This window comes from Schistocerca nitens, chromosome 8 (assembly GCF_023898315.1).
Source record: "Schistocerca nitens isolate TAMUIC-IGC-003100 chromosome 8, iqSchNite1.1, whole genome shotgun sequence".
In the NCBI taxonomy this organism is placed as follows: domain Eukaryota; kingdom Metazoa; phylum Arthropoda; class Insecta; order Orthoptera; family Acrididae; genus Schistocerca; species Schistocerca nitens.
In genome coordinates this window covers 182,826,274-182,848,953 of record NC_064621.1, presented here as the reverse complement: position 1 = coordinate 182,848,953, position 22,680 = coordinate 182,826,274, and the positions used below count along the sequence as shown (strand labels likewise).

At 47.0% G+C, this 22,680-nt stretch overlaps 2 non-coding genes across 2 annotated transcripts; both read right to left on the bottom strand.

The window, feature by feature from the left end:
* Window positions 1–1,119: 1,119 nt before the first annotated feature.
* On the bottom strand, window positions 1,120–1,194 carry Trnas-cga (transfer RNA serine (anticodon CGA)). The gene has a single exon. It is a non-coding gene; the product is annotated as a tRNA-Ser (tRNA).
* A 6,838-nt stretch (window positions 1,195–8,032) lies between these two features.
* Trnas-cga (transfer RNA serine (anticodon CGA)) lies at window positions 8,033–8,107 on the bottom strand. The gene has a single exon. It is a non-coding gene; the product is annotated as a tRNA-Ser (tRNA).
* Between the last annotated feature and the right edge of the window lie 14,573 nt (window positions 8,108–22,680).

Sequence of the window (22,680 nt, the reverse complement as noted above, 5' to 3'; positions counted from 1 at the left end):
CCGGTCCTCACAGCTTTACTTCTGCCAGTATCTCGTCTCCTACCTTCCAGACTTTACAGAAGCTCTCCTGCGAATCTTGCAGAACTAGCACTCCTGAAAGAAAGGATATTGCGGAGACACGGCTTAGCCACAGCCTGGGGGATGTTTCCAGAATGAGATTTTCACTCTGCAGCGGAGTGTGCGCTTATATGAAAATTCCTGGCAGATTAAAACTGTATGCCCGACCGAGACTCGAAATCGGGACCTTTGCCTTTCGCGGGCAAGTGCTCTACCAACTGAGCTACCGAAGCACGACTCACGCCCGGTCCTCACTGCTTTACTTCTGGCAGTATCTCGTCTCCTACCTTCCAAACTTTACAGAAGCTCTCCTGCGAATCTTGCAGAACTAGCACTCCTGAAAGAAAGGATATTGCGGAGACACGGCTTAGCCACAGCCTGGGGGATGTTTCCAGAATGAGATTTTCACTCTGCAGCGGAGTGTGCGCTGATATGAAACTTCCTGGCAGATTAAAACTATGTGCCCGACCGAGACTCGAACTCGGGACCTTTGCCTTTCGCGGGCAAGTGTTCTACCAACTGAGCTACCGAAGCACGACTCACGCCCGGTCCTCACAGCTTTACTTCTGCCAGTATCTCGTCTCCTACCTTCCAAACTTTACAGAAGCTCTCCTGCGAATCTTGCAGAACTAGCACTCCTGAAAGAAAGGATATTGCGGAGACACGGCTTAGCCACAGCCTGGGGGATGTTTCCAGAATGAGATTTTCACTCTGCATCGGAGTGTGCGCTGATATGAAACTTCCTGGCAGATTAAAACTGTGTGCCCGACCGAGACTCGAACTCGGGACCTTTGCCTTTCGCGCGCAAGTGCTCTACCAACTGAGCTACCGAAGCACGACTCACGCCCGGTCCTCACAGCTTTACTTCTGCCAGTATCTCGTCTCCTACCTTCCAAACTTTACAGAAGCTCTCCTGCGAATCTTGCAGAACTAGCACTCCTGAAAGAAAGGATATTGCGGAGACACGGCTTAGCCACAGCCTGGGGGATGTTTCCAGAATGAGATTTTCACTCTGCAGCGGAGTGTGCGCTTATATGAAAATTCCTGGCAGATTAAAACTGTATGCCCGACCGAGACTCGAACTCGGGACCTTTGCCTTTCGGAGGCAAGTGCTCTACCAACTGAGCTACCGAAGCACGACTCACGCCCGGTCCTCACAGCTTTACTTCTGCCAGTATCTCGTCTCCTACCTTCCAAACTTTACAGAAGCTGTCCTGCGAATCTTGCAGAACTAGCACTCCTGAAAGAAAGGATATTGCGGAGACACGGCTTAGCCACAGCCTGGGGGATGTTTCCAGAATGAGATTTTCACTCTGCAGCGGAGTGTGCGCTGATATGAAACTTCCTGGCAGATTAAAACTGTGTGCCCGACCGAGACTCGAACTCGGGACCTTTGCCTTTCGCGGGCAAGTGCTCTACCAACTGAGCTACCGAAGCACGACTCACGCCCGGTCCTCACAGCTTTACTTCTGCCAGTATCTCGTCTCCTACCTTCCAAACTTTACAGAAGCTCTCCTGCGAATCTTGCAGAAATAGCACTCCTGAAAGAAAGGATATTGCGGAGACACGGCTTAGCCACAGCCTGGGGGATGTTTCCAGAATGATATTTTCACTCTGCAGCGGAGTGTACGCTGATATGAAACTTCCTGGCAGATTAAAACTGTGTGCCCGACCGAGACTCGAACTCGGGACCTTTGCCTTTCGCGGGCAAGTGCTCTACCAACTGAGCTACCGAAGCACGACTCACGCCCGGTCCTCATATCTTTTACTTCTGCCAGTATCTCGTCCCCTACCTTCCAAACTTTACAGAAGCTCTCCTGCGAATCTTGCAGAACTAGCACTCCTGAAAGAAAGGATATTGCGGAGACACGGCTTAGCCACAGCCTGGGGGATGTTTCCAGAATGATATTTTCACTCTGCAGCGGAGTGTGCGCTGATATGAAACTTCCTGGCAGATTAAAACTGTGTGCCCGACCGAGACTCGAACTCGGGACCTTTGCCTTTCGCGGGAAAGTGCTCTACCAACTTTTTTTTTTCCTTATATTTAGAGTTTTAGCTGCAAACAGGCGTTAATGTACTTCATTGGGGACATGTTGAAAATGTGTGCCTCGACCGGGACTCGAACCCGGGATCTCCTGCTTACATGGCAGACGCTCTATCCATCTTTTTTTTACCGCTTTTTTGTTTTTTTATTTTATTTTTTTCTTTTTTTTTTAAATGAAACAGAAGAAAAAAGTGCTAGAGGTGGAATCGAACACGAGACCTCTGTTGTAAGAATCCGAGCCCTAAACACCTTTTTTTTATTATTATTTTTTTTTGGTAAGTGCTCTACCAACTTGTTGTTTTTTTTCCGCTGCCAACCTTTTATATATATATACATGGACAAAAGGCGTCTTTCAGTTACAACAAACAAAATTAGAAAATTACAGCCGTAGCAACAACAGAACAAGAGTTCCTTCTAAACTATGAAAAAGAAATTGATCTAATAGTGTGAAGATAGATAATAACGAAAGAAAAATGTAACCAAATCCCGCACGCCATTCCATGTGCATGGCCCCTCGGCGTACAGATTCCATGTTCCAAATTGTTACAACATTTCGCGGCGTGTGGAGCCCCATGTCGGCGGTCATCGTCTGCCCGGTACTCCCCAACTGTGAGGGGGGTTGTCGAAGACACTGCGCAAATAGTTCGCAAATGGCTGTCGGTATCGGGGTGTACACTCAAGTGTGCTATGACTGTCCTGGAGAAATTGCCAGTAATCAAGCACCATCTTCTCATCATCGCCAAAGAGGTAGTATATGGACATGCCTTTAAACCATGTGAGAGCGTGAGTCTTCGCAGGTGGGAAATAAGTATCCTCTGGACAAAGGAGGAGCCGTGGCTCAATTGTGCGAGGCGCGATACGTAAGTAGCAGGCGAGGATCTTCTGCACTAGCAGCCATACCTCTAACGCCGATCCACATGTTAAACGGTGTTCGTCAGTATCCACGAGGTGGCAACGTGGGCAAAGGGGGGAATCCGTCATCCCAATAGCGTGCAGCCGTTGTCGTGTTACAACCTTCCCGTTCACCACCTGGTACCACGCGGCTCGTACCCGCGTGGGGTGGAACGGCTTCTGGACCGCTCTCCACACCGCCGGCCATAGGGTCGTAGGGCTCTTCCTCTCAATCACATTCCGAGGTATGGACCTTAGCAGCAGTCTGTAAACGTCTCTCGCCTTGGGAGTGCGAGTGTTGGGAAGGTCTGGGTGCGCGTAACTATATTCAAGAATAAATGCCGAGAGGTGCGAGAGTGAAGGTGTAATGTGCGCAACCGTGACAGGTGGCAGAAGAGACGCCGGCAGCAATTCCTCTAACAGACGTCCCGTAAGGGAAGCATCTTTGTGGGTCCACAATTTCATCATTGTGCACAAGTATAACGCTGTAGATCTTGCTCGTACATTTATAAGTCCCAGTCCGCCATCACGCGGAGGGAGGGTGAGTGTTTCGTAGCGGACTTTGAATAGGTGTCCGGCGGTAAGGTAATATCCAAACGCTGCTTGCAGTCTGTGTGCTATCGCTGTCGATATCGCTAGGACCTGGGCCATGTGGATCATCTTAGTCGCCACGTGAAGGTTGAGGTATTCCACACGCTGTAGGAGGTCCATCCGCCGAAGTAAGTTCCGGCGAATTTCTGTGCGTATGGCCTGTAGTAATCGTGCATAGTTCATTGCAGCCGTGCGGCGCACATCCTGTGTAAATGTTATGCCCAGGAACCGGATCTTGTGAACTAGTGGGAGTGGGGCTAAAGCGTCCTCCTGTAGACCTCTCCCAATCGGCATCGCTGCCGACTTGGCCACATTCATGAGGCTGCCCGCTGCCAATCCATAGCGAATGATCCATTGTATCACCGATCGTACCTCGTCACCAGATCGGACAAGTAATAGAAGGTTATCGGCATATATCCTGCAGTGAAAGGTGTGATCCCTCAATGACATTCCCGAGAGCCTGTTTTTCAACCCTCCGACAAGTGGTTCGAGTGCGATCGCGTAAAGGATCATGGAGAGTGGGCATCCTTGGCGAACTGACCGTCGTATCGGAAAGGGACCCGCAATCCGTCCATTCACCAGTACACGGGATGCAGCTCCACGGAAAAGGCGCTGAAAGATGTCGAGAAAGTCAGGCGGGAAGCCCATACGGGCCATAACGGAGAGAAGGAACTTGTGGCGAACTCTGTCGAAGGCGTGGTCGAAATCAATGGAGATCAGAGCGGCTCGAAGGCGACAGGATGTGGCGACGGCTATTAAATCCCTGCATTCGCTGGTTGCCGTTTGCATGTTGGTCACTCCGCCCTGTGTCGTTTGCTCCATTGACAGGAGTAGGGGCAGAACCTGCTTTATGCGGCTGGCGAGTAGTCGGGCGAAGAGTTTATAGTCCGAGTTGAGCATTGTAATGGGCCTGTAGTCCTCGACCGTCCGACCTCTGGAAGGCTTGTGTATCGGTATAAGGAGACCTTCCACGAATGCAGGTGGCACGTGGGAACCGGGGGTCATCAGTTCTTGGTACATGCTGATCCATCGGGGCATCATTAGATCGCGGAAAGTCCGATAAAACTCGAGCGGCAGTCCGTCTGGCCCGGGAGATTTGTTGAGTGCTCCCGTGTTAAGCGCGTCCTCGATGTCGTCCCGTGTAATTCCACCTAACAGCGTCGCCGCTGCTGCATTGTCGAGGGTGTGCGACACGTGCTGCAGTATGTCGTGATCGTCCGCTTCCTCTTCCTCTGTATTCACCTCGTCGTAAAACTGGCGATAGTGATCTGCAATGGCTTCTGTAACCGCGGCCTGAGTCAGTACGACCCTACCACCCGGCAATACGAGGTCCGTGAACAGCTGCTGTCGGCGTCGGCGGCTGTCGAGCACGATGTGATGCATAGACGGGTTTTCTCCTTCCGCTCGGTCGTGACGTCGCGATCGCACGACGCCCCCCTCCAAACGTTTCCTCGTAAGAGACAATATTTGACCTTTAATTCGGCGGCTTGCCATTTGTCGGTTTGGAGATGGTGGTTGGCCGTCGAGTTCGCGAAGCATCGTGTAATAAAAGTCCAATGTGTGACGATGCCAAGCTGCGATATCTTTACCGAATTGAGTTAGCACACGCCGAAACGCTGGTTTTGCACAGTCCACCAACCATGCTAGAGTCGAAGGATATCGGGGAAGACGACGTTCGCAATCCAGCCATGTGTTGGCGATAATTCGACGGCATTCCGGGTCTTGAAGATGTGCCACATTCAGCTTCCAGGGTCCTCGGCTGCGCCATATTCGCTGCTGTTGTAGAGTGAGTGTGCATATGAAAGCGCTATGATCGGAGAAGGCAAGCGGCCAACGTTCGGCGTCCAATACTCCCGGCGCTAGAGCTCGTGAGACATAAATGCGGTCGAGGCGACTGGCCGAGTGACTAGTAAGGTATGTCGGCCCGGGACGATCACCGTGCACTGTCTCCCACGTGTCAGTGAGAAGCAGATCACGAACCAGGAGCCGAAGTTCTTGACAAGTCGAGAAGCGTGGGACTTGGTCTTTGGGGTGGAGCACACAGTTAAAGTCGCCGCCGAAGATATATTGATCGTAGCGGCTGATGAAGAGGGGGGCGATATCCTCCGAGTAGAACAGCGATCGTTCGCGGCGTTGGTCAGTTCCTGATGGAGCGTAGATGTTAATGATGCGTGTGCCCAGTGCTGTGATCGCCAGCCCCCTTCCTGACGGAAGGTAAGTCACTTCTTCGATGGCAATTCCGTCGCGCACTAGGATTGCCGTACCGCTGCCATTCCGGTCCGCCGGTGACATATGTGTCACGTAACCGTAGAAAACGGGGAGGGCCGCTATATACACTTCTTGCAACAGGGCAATGTCAACATCCGAAGAACGAAGCATCTCACGCAACAACTGGATCTTCACTGCCGTTCGTATCGTGTTGAGGTTAAGCGTGGCGATACGATATGCTTGTTGCCGAACCGCAGGTGTTAAGTTATCCATGAAGACTGGAATTGCCTATGGCGCTTCTGACTCTATTGACACCTCCGCATCCCCACAAACCTCACCTGCCGTCCTTTCTAGAGAGCCGGCGCCAATGGCGTGGGCCCTGTTGGCGTAACTTGCATGGTTTCGTCGTCGTCGCGGTCATCCGCCCACGTCGGGGAACTCAATGCAAGATCTGCTTCCCTAGCGTCCACAGGACTCGGCATGGGTGCTTGCACTCCAGAAGGTGGTGGGCAGCATCTGTCCTGCATATCGGCATGTTGCCACTGTAGGTATAAGTGGTTTGTCCTCAGTTCCGTTCGGTGGTGCCACACTGCAGCAAATGGCGGCTGCCTCTGTGGTAGCGTCGTCATTGAAGGTGGAGTCTTCGTCCTCTGGAGGCTGCGTCGCATCCCGTTCGGAAGTTGCTCTACGCCTCCGCTTCCGCCGCTTCGGGGAACGTTGCTTCCTGGAGTGTCCTTCTGTGTCAGACGACGGCAAAGATTCCCGACGTTCCGGCACAAAGGCAGCTGTAGGCACAATAAGCGAGTCTACGGCCATGCTATCGTCATGTGTGTTGTTATCCGTCGACGGGGGCGGCGGCATCGGAATTGAATCCGGAGCTTGTGGAACGGGTGTGTCGTCATCGCCCTGTATTGGAGGATGGAGCCGCGACCCAACAGTGGATGTCGGCTGTCGTGGTGAAGTGGTAGCTGTCGTGAGGGCTGCTGCATAAGTCACGGGAAGCAGCGTCGGCTGCGATGGCGGGTCTGCGTCAGCCGGCGGCAGTTGCGTGATTCGACGTTGGAGACATTCTGATCTAAGGTGTCCCTCCTTCCCACAACCAGAGCAGGTCTTTGGTTGCCCATCGTAGATGACGATGGCACGGCAGCCACCGATAGTCAGATATGAAGTTACATGTCTTTTAAGTTCTATTCGGACCTGGCGGACTCCATTCAGCACAGGATATGTCTGGAATTGCGTCCATTTTTCCGCAATATGATCATGGACCGTGCCGTAGGGGCGCAGCGCTGTCACGACGTCCTCCGCCGGTAATTCGAAAGGAAGTTCGAAAATTCTGATCGTGCGAAGTCCCATGCCAGAATAATCGACGTGTACAGTCCCCACATTGCCATCAGCATGGCAGAAACGGAGGCTCTGTTTCGTGTCCCGAAGGATCCGTTCACATGTTGCGTCGTTGATGATCTTGACATATACGATACTACTCACAATGGACAAGTGAATGCCGAGAATGTCGGTCGCCGGGATTTTAACTTCTTCTCGTAGAAATCGTTCGACTTCGAGTGCTTTGGGCCGTGCAAATTCGTTGCGGAACGTAAATTTGAGCGTCGATTTTCTGTATTGGTGCGCCATGCTGATCTATATGCTGAGTACGGCACGCGCGAAACGGCCGAGTACGATGTAAACAACACAAGCGCTCGCTCCGCGGCAGGAACACAAACAGCGCGTCCTCACCGCAGCACAGCCAAAGGCCAACTTTACCTTCCAAACTTTACAGAAGCTCTCCTGCGAATCTTGCAGAACTAGCACTCCTGAAGGATAGGATATTGCGGAGACACGGCTTAGCCACAGCCTGGGGGATGTTTCCAGAATGAGATTTTCACTCTGCAGCGGAGTGTGCGCTGATATGAAACTTCCTGGCAGATTAAAACTGTGTGCCCGACCGAGACTCGAACTCGGGACCTTTGCCTTTCGCGGGCCAGTGCTCTACCAACTGAGCTACCGAAGCACGACTCACGCCCGGTCCTCACAGCTTTACTTCTGCCAGTATCTCGTCTCCTACCTTCCAAACTTTACAGAAGCTCTCCTGCGAATCTTGCAGAACTAGCACTCCTGAAAGAAAGGATATTGCGGAGACACGGCTTAGCCACAGTAGCCACAGCCTGGGGGATGTTTCCAGAATGAGATTTTCACTCTGCAGCGGAGTGTGCGCTGATATGAAACTTCCTGGCAGATTGAAACTGTGTGCCCGACCGAGACTCGAACTCGGGACCTTTGCCTTTCGGGGGCAAGTGCTCTACCAACTGAGCTACCGAAGCACGACTCACGCCCGGTCCTCACAGCTTTACTTCTGAATGTATCTCGTCTCCTACCTTCCAAACTTCACAGAAGCTCTAGTTCTGCAAGATTCGCAGGAGAGCTGAAAGCATCTTCCGTGATGCACATTTTCTGTGCTCAAAAACGAAATAGTTTTGCTTTGCTGCTCATTCTCGAAGTTTAATTTCTCTCGCAAGAGGCAAACATCTTGCTAGCAACATATGAATGCACTGAATGAAAAAATGATGAAGAGTTTGAAAGTACGTATTAACGCCCAAATGGTTCAAATGGCTCTGGGCACTATGGGACAACATCTGAGGTCATCAGTCCGCTAGAAAGGCGAACTACTTACATCTAACTAACCTAAGGACATCACACACATCCATGCCGGAGGCAGGATTCGAACCTGCGACCGTAGCGGTCGCGCGGTTCCAGACTGAAGCGCCTAGAACCGCTCTTGGCCAATTTATGTAATAAAGCTTCATTTGGCAGATACGTAAAACACAAACATGAACAAACTGAATTAACAGAAGTTCTCAGTATGTTGGCCTCAGTTGGAAAATTTGAACATTTCATATAATTCTTCACCAGACCTATCATAGTGTAGATTCTGTATTCGTACAGGCAGTATTCGTACAGGCAAAGTTATAGAAGAAAGACGTCATGAGTGAACATTAGAGTTTAGTTTTGAATACATTATGGAGTGACAGTGAGCAATGTGTTATAAATATTTACTATCGAAAACAATCTTGATCACAACTTGTTTATTACGGTGACCAGTTTCGACCACTACTGTGGTCGTCTTCAGACCAATGAGTATGAACCTCCTTCTGCTGGAGAATCACTAACAGGCCTTGGGAGGGCAACCCATGTGCGCCCGGAGTCTGGTGCACTACACTGTAAGCCACCGCTCCTAAGGTGCCGACAGTACGAACTGTTAATAAGTAAACTCACCAAATATTATATACTTCGTCGATTAAGTTCTGTCACATTCTTATTGCTCTTCATTGGGTGGCAACAATTAATCTCGTGGTTTTGTCTTCCGTGTCGCGCACATCCCGATAACATAGACTACTATAAATAGTGGCCAAAGTGGAATCAAAACACTCGTGTCAAACCTACTTTCTGGTTGACCTATAAGAATTTTGAGTAAAAATGCGGTATTTTCGTTCAGACCATTTACAGGCCATGGGGGTGCATCAGATTTTGATGATTTGTGAATTATGTCCGTCGTATTAAACATTTAGACAACAGTCTTCAGACGCATTCGTACTTACTTCAAAGGTGACTGACGTTAACGGCATTCTAAAAACCGCAGGTAGTGATGAAAAATTTAGAACATGCGGAATATACAGGGTGTTTCAAAAATGACCGGTATATTTGAAACGGCAATAAAAACTAAACGAGCAGCGATAGAAATACACCGTTTGTTGCAATATGCTTGGGACAACAGTACATTTTCAGGCGGACAAACTTTCGAAATTACAGTAGTTACAATTTTCAACAACAGATGGCGCTGCAAGTGATGTGAAAGATATAGAAGACAACGCAGTCTGTGGGTGCGCCATTCTGTACGTCGTCTTTCTGCTGTAAGCGTGTGCTGTTCACAACGTGCAAGTGTGCTGTAGACAACATGGTTTATTCCTTAGAACAGAGGATTTTTCTGGTGTTGGAATTCCACCGCCTAGAACACAGTGTTGTTGCAACAAGACGAAGTTTTCAACGGAGGTTTAATGTAACCAAAGGACCGAAAAGCGATACAATAAAGGATCTGTTTGCAAAATTTCAACGGACTGGGAACGTGACGGATGAACGTGCTGGAAAGGTAGGGCGACTGCGTACGGCAACCACAGAGGGCAACGCGCAGCTAGTGCAGCAGGTGATCCAACAGCGGCCTCGGGTTTCCGTTCGCCGTGTTGCAGCTGCGGTCCAAATGACGCCAACGTCCACGTATCGTCTCATGCGCCAGAGTTTACACCTCTATCCATACAAAATTCAAACGCGGCAACCCGTCAGCGCCGCTACCATTGCTGCACGAGAGACATTCGCTAACGATATAGTGCACAGGATTGATGACGGCGATATGCATGTGGGCAGCATTTGGTTTACTGACGAAGCTTATTTTTACCTGGACGGCTTCGTCAATAAACAGAACTGGCGCATATGGGGAACCGAAAAGCCCCATGTTGCAGTCCCATCGTCCCTGCATCCTCAAAAAGTACTGGTCTGGGCCGCCATGTCTTCCAAAGGAATCATTGGCCATTTTTCAGATCCGAAACGATTACTGCATCACGCTATCTGGACATTCTTCGTGAATTTGTGGCGGTACAAACTGCCTTAGACGACACTGCAAACACCTCGTGGTTTATGCAAGATGGTGCCCGGCCACATCGCACGGCCGACGTCTTTAATTTCCTGAATGAATATTTCGATGATCGTATGATTGCTTTGGGCTATCCGAAACATACAGGAGGCGGCGTGGATTGGCCTCCCTATTCGCCAGACATGAACCCCTGTGACTTCTTTCTGTGGGGACACTTGAAAGACCAGGTGTACCGCCAGAATCCAGAAACAATTGAACAGCTGAAGCAGTACATCTCATCTGCATGTGAAGCCATTCCGCCAGACACGTTGTCAAAGGTTTCGGGTAATTTCATTCAGAGACTACGCCATATTATTGCTACGCATGGGGGATATGTGGAAAATATCGTAGTATAGAGTTTCCCAGACCGCAGCGCCATCTGTTGTTGAAAATTGTAACTACTGTAATTTCGAAAGTTTGTCTGCCTGAAAATGCACTGTTGTCCCAAGCATATTGCAACAAACGGTGTATTTCTATCGCTGCTCGTTTAGTTTTTATTGCCGTTTCAAATATACCGGTCATTTTTGAAACACCCTGTAGCATTGTTTCACCACTGATAAAGATGTGTGAGGGAACCGACCAGACACCAACAGTGTAGGGAAGAGAACATACAGTATATTAAAAGTTTCGATCGTGACAAACGGGAAGTTTCCTGCAAGATGGAAGTCACAGTTTACGAATGAATTGATAACCAATAGAAAAAACGGAAAAGGTGATCAGCATTGACTGGACCGCTGTGAAAACAATAAAAAAATTGTACTCCGATTTATTAAAGCGAATGACAAATAAGTTACGATTTTACACATTAAATATTCTTTAAGACTTATATTCATTGGCTGATACTGACTGGCTCCACTTACTAACAGTTTCTGTAGTCCTACATATCTGGGAGTTAATCAGAGCTGAACAGTGACAGAAAGAGCGAATGCACCACGCATTCCTCAGATGCTGCTATCCATTAAAGAGAGTATGGGGAGAGTTGTGTTTCGAAGAATTTGCGTTGTCACAAATGACGGTCGTGAGCTGACCTCGGACGAATCTTCTTATGGAAACTGCTAGCGGAAACCAGAGATGGGTATTTGGTTGTCGGAATGATAAGGATGCACAAGTGGATACGTATACTTCTGGAAAATCTTCTGATAGGAGCCTGCGCTTCACGTGGCTGGCTGGCAGATTATGACCCATGTAGCAGGAGGTAATTCTCTTGTAATGGCCACTGGGATTCATCGCCTGGGTGTAAACATCGACGCCGCGTGTTCAGGACAGGGCGAGGTACTCCGCTGAGAAACGCACTTCCGTCTGGGGAATCGATCAAGGGAACTTCCCAGTCTCTGGCGAGAGCCACAGTGGAAAATCTGGAGGTTAGATTTTGCGAAGTGCTGCTTTCGACATAGGGATCGTGTGAAGTCGTATCTGATTGACATAATTGTTATCCCGTTTACCTGAGTGACTATGCCGTAGCTTCTTTACGGGAGAATACATGAATCTAACTCAGCAAACAGAAAGCTTGACATGTTCTGTCTTGTACTGGTGTAATTTCCCCCGTAGGAGTTTGCGGACGCATATTGCTTCCACCGCGTAGGGAGAGGATTGCGGGCACACCACGTACCTCTTCTGAACGGCGGCCAATGCCCCAACGTGCACATCATCGCTGCAGAACAACTACAGCCCGTACTTTAGTTGCTGGTATCCACAGTCCGGTTAGGCGGGTAGGGAATAACTCACAGTAAATATCTTGAGTTCATTTTGCTTGTCCGTTGAACGGTTTCTGAAATTGCCAATAATGGTTTGGAAAATCTGTTCCTCACCGCCTATCAATATCGGCAAACTTTAGTCCATCTAATAAGGGACTGTTTGTCTTCTAAAGAAAGTCTAACATGCAGTCTGCCATTCTCAACATTACATGTAATATAGAATATGATATTGTGTATTTAATATTTGTACGTTCTTCTGCAATCTATGTGTTGTTTTAAAATAAACAATTTGAGATACCCACGCTGTGATTCGTTCTAGGAACATCCTGAAGGGAATGGTTGGTTGATGTTCTAAAACGAAGTAAAAGGATACTTCAAATGGTTCAATGGCTCTGAGCACTATGGGACTTAAAATCCATGGTCATCAGTCCCCTAGAACTTAGAACTGCTTAAACCTAACTAACCTAAGGACATCACACAACACCCAATCATCACGAGGCAGAGAACAAAGGATACTTCGTTTATGGAGGGAACTAAGAGTATGTTACCTATGGCAGGGTCATCTTAATCGTTTGTAGGCATGGAAATGCCACTCTGACAACATTAGGCAACCACACAAACACAAAAGTAACAAACAATACGAGACCTTACAGCGCGAGTCTTGAAATCTTGAAGCTTTCCTAGGAAAATAACTTGATTAATTGCCATTATACCTGAGTGTGAATATCATTTGTTTTTTATATGGCATTTCACCAATTGTGGGTTAATAGTGACTTTGTTAGCGGAGTGTGACATTTGGAGCAGGATAGAAAGTAGAACCGCTATTGTGCTTTTAAGGGTTTTCTGTTCGCCGTGAATTTTAAATTTGCTGCACGTTGTACTCTCTGCCCTCATAGTCGGCTGTGGCGAGTCAAGCTGATGCGAAGCGAGATGATCGAGAGTCACTCAACCACTCACCTGCTGCTCGGCTCGCAACGGGGTAACATCTCCCGGAAGCCAGCTGCGTGACCGCGTGCAGTGGTTGGGAAACCTACGGGGCGTCGCCAAAAGCAGTCGCGGGACGTGGCTGCGATGGGTGGTGGTGTGTATGATGGCTGCAGTCTTTGCTTGGAAGTGGGAACAGAGGAACTGGAGATGCGGTGACGTCAAGGAAAGCCTCTGTCTCCAGTTGTGCCGGCCGAAGTGGCCGTGCGGTTCTAGGCGCTGCAGTCTGGAACCGCGAGACCGCTACGGTCGCAGGTTCGAATCCTGCCTCGGGCATGGATGTGTGTGATGTCCTTAGGTTAGTTAGGTTTAACTAGTTCTAAGTTCTAGGCTACTAATGACCTCAGAAGTTGAGTCCCATAGTGCTCAGAGCCACTTGAACCATTCTCCAGTTGTGGGTGAGCGACTGACAAACGGAGGAGCGGCATCGTACTACAATTAAGGCGTCGGCCTCCTCTGGAACGGCGTAGAAGGCCGAAGATATCGCCGTGGCCGCAGTGGGAGATGCGTGGTAGGATCGGCAGTCAGTATGTAGACAGACAAAAAGACGAAGCGTACTGCTGATCTGGTGTTCCGCGAAGTGTGGACACTAAAGGGCCTGGAGCACGGTTGGTGCCTTTCCCGGATAGCGATTCCAGCAGATACGCAGACACTCACTCACAGAAGGTACGTATTACAAGAGGAGCACATTGTTCTCTAGTGATAACCAGTAGAAATTCTTTGCTTGAACTGATAAGAGCCGTGTTTAGTATGCAGCGAATGGGCGCAAGCGGTGCGCACAGAGTGTAACTTGTTGTCAGTGTTATTTCGTATCGAAACTGTTTGCGAAGTGTGGTGTGTCGATGATACAGTGTTTGACTGCACTGTGGGCGCGCAGCTGATTTCTCGAAGCGACAGCTATGTTAATCTGACCTGTTATGACTGTACTGTGAGTATAACCAGAACTGTACATTCTGCTCGAGAGAGGACTGCAATTGCAGTTAGTAGATCTCGTATTTGGCGTACTTGCAAGCGAACGGAAAGTCAACATTGTAGGATACTGACCTGAATTATTGTTTGTATTATGTTGCACTGCCTGGAGGCTCTTTTAATTTGGTGATTACTGAATTTTCCACGAGGGTGCTGTATATTCTGAACTGTTTGTGTTTTCATTGTGACTCCTAGTTTTGGATTTACTGCGGTAGTGTTCATTTCAAGTTATTTTATCATTGCACAGAAAAAATTTTTAGTTAATTTACTGTTCTTATATTAAGCCTCCAGGAACTACGAGTGTGCGACACATTAAATTCAGTTATATTGCTATTTTGTAACTGTCAAGGAAGTTACTTGGGGTTTAATCATAACTGTTGGTCAAAGTAAGACCACGCAGCCCGAATCCCACTACACTCCAATCCTATGCTACAACTTTCTGTCCTATACCACACTGTGGGCCCTGCATGTCAATATCTGTATTGATGTCGGGACGTAGATAGTAGTAAACTATAATTACGTAACCACCTCGCTAAATTGTGCTCTAGCTTCTAAATACAGCCTCCATTTCTTACAGTCTTACCGGAAATTAGACTTGAGAGATGAAATTCATCCAACCATTAAACTAAGCTTAATACAAAAGCAACTATTTTGAAAGTAGCGAAGTTAGTTTTTTCCACTATCATGCTAGTATACGGTGATGATGGGAGCAACAGGAAAATTTATCGACGTGCGTCCTGTTTGTTACCGAACTATTTTCGCAGTGAGTAGCATTCAACATGTTATTCAATGATGAATGGTTAATAATTCATTATGAGCCATCTCTCTGTATTTCACTAATATCCCTAATTCACTACCATTTTTGAACATCCACTACACAGTAGTTTCTTTTTTTGTTTTCTCTGAGGGCGCAAAAACAACTAGGATCATACGCGTACACACAGCGGCTGTCCTTTCCAAATAGGTAAATCTGTTACTAACATATTTTAACAAAATAAACATAATCGTGGAATAAATGTGGACTATTGACAAATGATGGAAGCCTATCACAAAAATTAAACTAATTTGTAGATATTTAAAACAAATTTTAACGGCTAAGACATACAAGATGTCCCTGGAGGAATGGTCAATCTTCGGCTGTGTGACTGGAACCACCAATGGACGCTTAAACTTCATACCGTCCTGCTATATATTCCAAATGGTTTCCAGGGTAGAGCACATGAAATGTACATTATTATTCATTCTCTGCATTATTGACTACGGTACCAGGTTTGCAGATGTACATCTGTTAGTCAACCCTGCAACATGCTTTTACGAAGTAACAATTGAAATATATGTATTTGTAATACATTCACCTTTAGGCATTATCGTACACGTCACGTTACAGCTGTTGCACAGTTCACAATAAATGTTCGAATATCTCACCATCAGCCTTACTGTATCTGTATACTCTTGAGAGAACATGTTGTGTTTCCTGTCTGAGTGGCTTGCACGTTGTCTAATGAGGGCAGCTGCGTCCATGATCCAGATTAATCAGTGTCACAAACAACAATGACAGCCACACACTGCTTGGGCTGTTACCTTTTAGAGACTCGCAGATAAGTGCAACATCACGTTTTGTAACTGTAAATATACGTATGCAGATTCATTGATTCGAAATGTAGGTGTCTGTGTGCCTGAAATAGGTTAAATCTTTAACCAGTCCTTTATAAATGCTAAGTCCTTCGATGCTGTTTTAGAAGCTGGCATGCTTTTACAACTGAAATTCAAGTTTCACAAGTTCCTTCTCGTAATCACAAGCAACTGCCATCTGATTATTCTGAAGAATCATCTTGTAATTCAGCCGCTAAATCTGACCCAGTTTGATGGGTATCCAAATCATTAGCGTCTTCTCAGAGATTTAAGTTTGTCAGTTATCCTGCTGCGTCCTCTGTTTCAATGACTTTTTTCTGCTATATTTCGGGCACGTAAAAAATACCCTCCCTCTTCGGTGTTCAGCAATGTCAAAAAAATTACAGTCTTACGCAGATTGCGGTATCAGGCTACCAGAAGGCGTTGCCTCCATCGTTTGGCCGATAGTTTGGCCTGTGGCACAAGTGGACACCTGGACATCGTGCGTCAACAAGAGCCACTCTGGTCGCAACATCAGCTGTAGATTGAGAACTAACTGGTCCAAACAGCTAAGGCTGCGGAGCATGTGGTTTCCCTACTGCCACAATAGCTCCCTTAGGACTTGTCGTTCGGCCAGTCAGTGATATTCCAGCTCGAAACTTGAGCTACGAAGTCAGTACTCAAAATGGACACATACAGGTGGGTCGGTCTGCTTCCACTGCGTCCGGCTGGGACCTTGTTCGATTTTTCTGCTGCAGGCCATTCTGCCCGTTGTAGTAACGTTGCTAGCGGCTACGGAAAACATCATAGAACGCATCCTAACTATTGTGCACTCCCTTACGACAACTAACATTTTTGGATTACATGCCTTTACCATTTTTGCGTTCGAATTAAAAGGTGAGGTCGATTTATTGTCAGACACTGTGCCTTGTTCTCAATTTTGACACATGTGCACTTCTTACAAAGAGGTATTTGAACCATTTTTGGGTGTGTCTGTGACTTTGTGGCTCACATTTCTCTGAAGCCTTCTGCAGTGCTTAAATTTTGCTGAGCGCGGCCACTTCCGCTCTCGGTTCGTGAGGCTGTTCAGGCGAAACTCGTACAGAGGCAGGACCAAGGCTTTGTATCCCGGGTTCCCATCAATCAATGGAGGATGCCAATGGTGGTCATCAAGAAATCTAACTGATCATTATATATTTGTGGTGATTTTAAGTCCACAATCAATTCCCAGTGTAACAGCGGACACTAAAAAAATGGCTCTGAGCACTATGGGACTCAACTGCTGAGGTCATTAGTCCCCTAGAACTTAGAACTAGTTAAACCTAACTAACCTAAGGACATCACAAACATCCATGCCCGAGGCAAGATTCGAACCTGCGACCGTAGCGGTCCTGCGGTTCCAGACTGCAGCGCCTTTAACCGCACGGCCACTTCGGCCGGCAACAGCGGACACTAACCGGGGTCTTACACTGAGGAGTTATTGACTAAAGTTGCTGCAGGGCGCTGTTAGTGAAAGATAGATTTATAGGATGCGTATTGCCAACCACCCCTCGATTATCCGTATGACAGTTGCTAGTTTTAAATGAGCCATTTCACTCATACAGGTACAGTTGCTCGAATTTTCAGATTGTTAGTGTAACCGAAAGAAAGCAGGTGTTGACATATGTGAAAATTACCTAGCTATCAGTTTAATAAGTCACGGCTGCAAAATACTAACGCGAATTCTTTACAGACGAATGGAAAAACTAGTAGAAGCGGACCTCGGGGAAGATCAGAAGGTGGCAAGGGTAAAATACAGGGAGCGAAAGCTATTTACAATTTGTACAGAAACCAGATGGCAGTTATAAGACTCGAGGGGTATGAAAGGGAAGCAGTGGTTGGGAAGGGAGTGAGACAGGGTTTTAGTCTCACCCAGATGTTATTCAATCTTTATATTGAGCAAGCAGTGAAGGAAACAAAAGAAAATTTCGGAGTAGGTACTAAAGTCCATGGAGAAGAAATAAAAACTTTGAGGTTCGCTGACGACATTGTAATTCTGTCACAGACAGCAAAGGACTTGGAAGAGCAGTTGAACGGAATGGATAGTGCCTTGGAAGGAGGGTATAAGATGAACATCAACAAAAGCAGCTCGAGGAAAATGGAATGTAGTCGAATTAAGTCGGGTGATGCTGAGGGAATCAGATCAGGAAATGAGACACTTAAAGTAGATAAGGAGTTTTGCTATTTGGGGAGCAAAATAACTGATGATGGCCGCAGTAGAGAGGATATAAAATGTAGACTGGCAATGGCAAGGGAAGCGTTTCTGAGGAAGAGAAATTTGTTAACATCGAGTATAGATTTAAGTGTCAGGAAGTCATTTCTGAAAGTATTTGTATGGAGCGTAGCCATGTATGGAAGTGAAACATGCACGATAAATAGTTTGGACAAGAAGAGAATAGGAGCTTTTGAAATGCGGTGCTACAGAAGAATGCTGAAGATTAGATGGGTAGATTACATAACTAATGAGGAAGTATTGAACAGGATTGGGGAGATGAGAAGTTGGCGGCACTACTTGACTAGAAGAAGGGATCGGTTGGTAGGACATGTGTTTAGGCATCAAGGGATCACCAATTTAGTTTTGGAGGGCAGCGTGGAGGGTAAAAATCGTAGAGGGAGACCAAGAGCTGAATATACTCAGCAGATTAAGAAGGATGTAGGTTGCGGTAGGTACTGGGAGATGAAGAGGTTTGCACTGGATAGAGTAGCATGGAGAGCTGCATCAAACCAGTCTCAGGACTGAGGACCACAACAACAACAACAGTGTAACCGCCAATTTCCAAAAGTATTTAGAACAAATCATTGAAGTCATTCCTCACTGTGTTAATTACTTGTATACTATTACCGTTACAAGGTCGTTCTAACATTCTGCGTGGTGTCGGTTGGTTCTAAGTCGTGTCTCCCTACCACTTTCGCGCAACGACGCTCTGAGCGTGTTTTTTAGGGAATTGACAAGTTTGAACCTGTGACCTGTTGCTGGTAAGGAGACGCCAGACCACACATGACATGTACAGGTCAGAAGAGTTCAGTGAGACTAGCTATGATATAACCAAATACTTAATGATTTCAAAGTCAGCTCCACTGCACTCCCTGTAAAAGAATCTTAACACTAACTAAATTTAGTGGAAGGGGTTTAAGGCTTTCCTATTTTTTTCTACTCACAAAACATTGTTTATAAATTGCACCATTGATAAAAGGAAATGTTTTAATACAGGATGATAAAAACCAACTGCGTTCAACAAAAATTTGAACGAATATTCCCTGAATGGGTTTGCAAGTTCTACAATGGATCGAAGGATGACCTATGGCATATCACATCTATAATCTAGGTTTAAATTAAGTTCCATAAAAGAGAAAACTATCAAAATGGTCTACAGTGACCCTCAATTATCTTTAATTACTTATCTATCTCGTAAATAACAGTGGCTGCTGTGGCTTCTCAATATTTATACAACAGAAAAATCATCGCGTTTCAGATTTTTACTTCACGTAGTAAATGTGAATACCATGAGCTTTAATTGACGATCGACACTAGTATTACGCAAAACGGGGGTGTAACAGATGAGACTTCTGCAGTTCTGAGTAAAGCTTTATGCGCTGTTATGCGGCATCGCGTGCGTTCATTACCTTGTCGTTGGTTAGACAGCGGCAGGGGGCAGCGGGCGGCGCAGCTCCATACAGCTCGCCGTCTTGGAAGCAACTCTTCCCTAACTTCTCCTTACTACAATTTACCGAAGTTGGTTTAAAAAAAACTATCTGGCTGTGTTTTCATCTGACCAATCAGGGTCTCAATGTTAAGCTCCGCCTACAAAAATTCTGTCTATCAAATGGAAACGTTATACTTTTCGTGGTTTGGCAATGTTTTTAACGTTTGCAACGTAACAGAGACGCGAAAAAGTCTCACGCTAAAACTTGCAGCTGGTGTGGCCCTTTTAGTGTTATCGTAAGATCTATACTGTTCTTCTGGAAGGCTCTATCTTTTAAAATGGGCTGGGGGATGGTCCTGGCGGTTGTCTGGCGACGTGAGTGTCCGTCCCTTATCGTAGGGCCTTGTAACTTAACACGATTCTGCTCTCGGCTTCTGTTCTCGTTTCTCCCCTCGGAACTGCGTCTGTTTCACGGTGGGAAGGTATGACATGCATTTAGGCGTTCTTGTGTTAGTCTGTGGTATTCCATTTGCTCACTCGTTAATCGTATTACTTTGGTTAATTAAATGTCATGATTTATTCGGAGCTGTGTGACATACTGCTGGATTTGCTTATCATGTCAGGGTTTTCATGGAAGATGTTGGATTTGCCTGACACCTTACATCGTTGTACACGGAACACTGGAGAATAGGGATTACCTGTATAGACGTTGCAGGGAAATGGTTCAAGCTTGCGAGAATATTGATTATCTTTTTAAACGTTTTCTGGAAAATGGTTCACACCGCAGTTGGAAAAATACAATCTCCGTGCCCCAGCGTAAGACACATGCTGCGTATTCTGTCACAAACGCATTACGCCTCCACGCAGAAAAGTCGAAATGATCATAAACATGATGGCCCTTATTAATTTTGGCTGACGTGTCAACCCCTTAAAGTCCTTTGTAACTGTAAACACTTGTAGTAATTCCCATGTGGCGCGGTTCGCTCACACTATACAACAGCTGCGCAAGAGAGACGTCAAACTATCGTGGTCGGGGCCTGTCAATCGTCTTTTTAGCACCTTAACGTCCGGCTTTACATGTCCCCGTATCAGATGCTATGAACGCCAGGCCAGCCATTGATTCTGGCCACAGGTGCTGTCCAGTTAGGCGTTGCACGCGGTTTTGTCCCATAGGTTACCAGACGGTCTACAGCGCTAAATTGCCTTCGCCTCCGAAACTTTAAATATTGTGCAGCTCGACTACTCTCAAACAGAAATCATTTTTGGGCTGAATAAATTTGATGTGTATGTCGATGGCAGCCAACTCTGCCTATTGACGGACCACTTATCTCATTGTTTGGGCATCGTTTTAACCTACTGCATAACATAGTGCAACATCTGCACTGCTGGGAATTGTTCTTAAGAGGGTACCACTACGAAATCCACTTTCACCCCACCTCTCAACACATCAACCCAGAGGCACTGTCGCACCTACCTCTCGGTCCATATGTGAAATTTGTTTGCTACGGAACAGTTTGTTTTACGTTGGGTCAGCAACTAGAAACAACCATGGACGAAATCCCACTGACGCCACCGTAAGTAGCCTTGGCGTGATCCCTATTATGACGACGGCTTTATTAATAGTCCATATATGGAGACCAGCAGATGTTTTATACAGCAATCCCAGCTTTTCAGAAGTACTTGACCTTGCACTATCAACACAACGCCATACTCAGTGTCTTGACATTGGCCAAGAGGAACTGTGATTGATTGTCATTATGGTCCTGGCCAGGTACTGCATCCTCCAGCTCATTCATTCGGGGATGAAGCGGCATTGGCTAGGCAGCGTATCTACTGGCCAAATATTAATGCTGATCTTAAAATGATGTGCTGTACATACCGTACCTGTGCATAGAACCACGATTTTCTCGTGGCCTTGTCCTAACCACCTATGGTGAAATGTCCATGTCGATTGTGTTGGGGTATTTCAGGCTGATGGTGAACGGCACTCAAGCTTCCCATTCATGGTGAACATGAGGTCCACCATGACACCTGCTACTGTCCTTGATCCTTAGAGAGTTTTCGTATTGAGGGACCAATCTCGGCCCTAGTGTTGAACAATAAGGCTGTAAGTTACATCGAGCCGGTTCCAGGCTTTCTATCACCGCAATGGCATTGACCATATGAACAACGTCCCTTCTCAACCCACCGTCAACATGGAGGCTGAGGTGAGCATTCACATCTTCAGGACCCACATGCGGAAAGCCTTGCAGATGTCATTGATTCAGGATGCCTTGAACAATTTTCTCATGATATATGCGTCACACCTCTCTACCTATCAACATGAACAGGGTGAACCGTTGTGTGGATGCTGACGTTGTACCCCATTATGCCTCCTGTGTCACATGTAGTGTGCTAATTGTCTAAATAGGCACCTCTGTGTACTGCAAACCTTTGTCACGGCATGCATGAGTGGCTAACGTCCACAGTGGATACTAGGGATTGTCGTAGCCTAGCGAAAATGTAAAATGTTGGTAATCATGGTCAGGAACATCTGCGTCAACCGCCATGGCACCAAGTTCTGTCCGTGCCCACAGTTCAAATGGTGCTGCCACTCTCATCACTGTCACCAACCCCCACACTGGACACCAGGCTCTCCACCAGCTAGGTCTCTTGCCCTTTCCATGTGCCTCCTGCCACTCAGTCGAACCTTATCTCCAATGCTCCTGCATGCATGAGGGTTTCACGGTTTGCATGTCCATGGAAACAGAATCATTCCCGCAAACACAGCCTTCCCTCTGCCTGGAGGTGTGCGGGCAGTCCTCTGCCAAGGGTGCACTGCTGCCTCCTCCACCTCTACAGCCCTTGCCTGTGTATCCTTGTGGGGTAGACAATGTGCAGATGGTGGCACATCCGCTGGCAGAGGATTATGTTGCTCTGATCGCTCCCACCCTTAACACTGCCATGGACAAGGGAATTTTTGGCCCAACATGCCAATGAAAGTAATAACCCTGCCAGCAGATGATATGGACAGCAGCTTGGAACCATGAAGCTCAGGAGTTAGGTACACAACCAGAGGTGCAGAAGGCCTGTCACATGGTCTCAGTGAGCTGAGATGGCTCAGTCATAAATAGTCCCGCCATAGGTAAATACCTATCACTCGTAGTTGCTTTAAGTGTACCAATCCTGCTGTGGACTTGGTCTTTCTGGATACAATATTGGTATTTTTACAGTGTTCCATTAACATTTAATTTACAGACGGTATGTTTGTACCAGATGTGGACGCAAAAATCA